Below are 710 nucleotides of genomic sequence, written 5' to 3' on the forward strand. Positions count from 1 at the left end.
TGGCTCCTGTGTACCTCCCCTGGCACTGCATGTAAAGCAGACAATTTGTAACTTGGGTTTTTRAATGAACAGTGATTTTTAAATTAGATTGGAGCAGTAGTTAAGGCCAGTTTTTATCATCTCAGGCAGCTGGCAAAGGTAAAGCCGTTTCTTTCGAAACAGCATCTTGAAACAGTAATTCATGTTTTTGTTACATCACAGCTTGGTTACTGTAATGTGCTTTACCTTGGAGTCAGCCAGACCTCCCTCAGACGCCTCCAGTTGGTTCAAAACGCTGCAGCTCGCCTGCTAACTGGAGTTTGTAAGAGGGAGCACATCACCCTCCACTCCGGCCTCCCTCCACTGGCTACCTGTTCATTTTAAGGTTCTTTTATTTGTTTTTAAGAGTCTGAATGGTCTTGCCCCACCCTATTTATCTGAGCTGGTTCACCCACAATCTCCTGCTCGGTGCCTCAGGTCAGCTGATCAGCTGCTCCTGGAGGTGCTGAGGTCCAAACGTGAGCTGAGAGGAGACAGAGCTTTTTGTGCTGCTGCTCCAAGATTGTGGAACAGTCTTCCACTGTCTGTGAGACAAGCCTGTTCACTGTCCACTTTTAAAGCTTGTCTAAAAACACACTTTTATTCTCTGGCTTTTGGCACAGCCTGAGACTTTTTTATTCTATTTTTATTTTATTTTATTGTTTTATTACTGGTGTTAGTGTTTTTAATCA

The sequence above is a fragment of the Austrofundulus limnaeus genome, unplaced genomic scaffold (assembly GCF_001266775.1).
Source record: "Austrofundulus limnaeus strain Quisiro unplaced genomic scaffold, Austrofundulus_limnaeus-1.0 Scaffold256, whole genome shotgun sequence".
Taxonomy (NCBI): domain Eukaryota; kingdom Metazoa; phylum Chordata; class Actinopteri; order Cyprinodontiformes; family Rivulidae; genus Austrofundulus; species Austrofundulus limnaeus.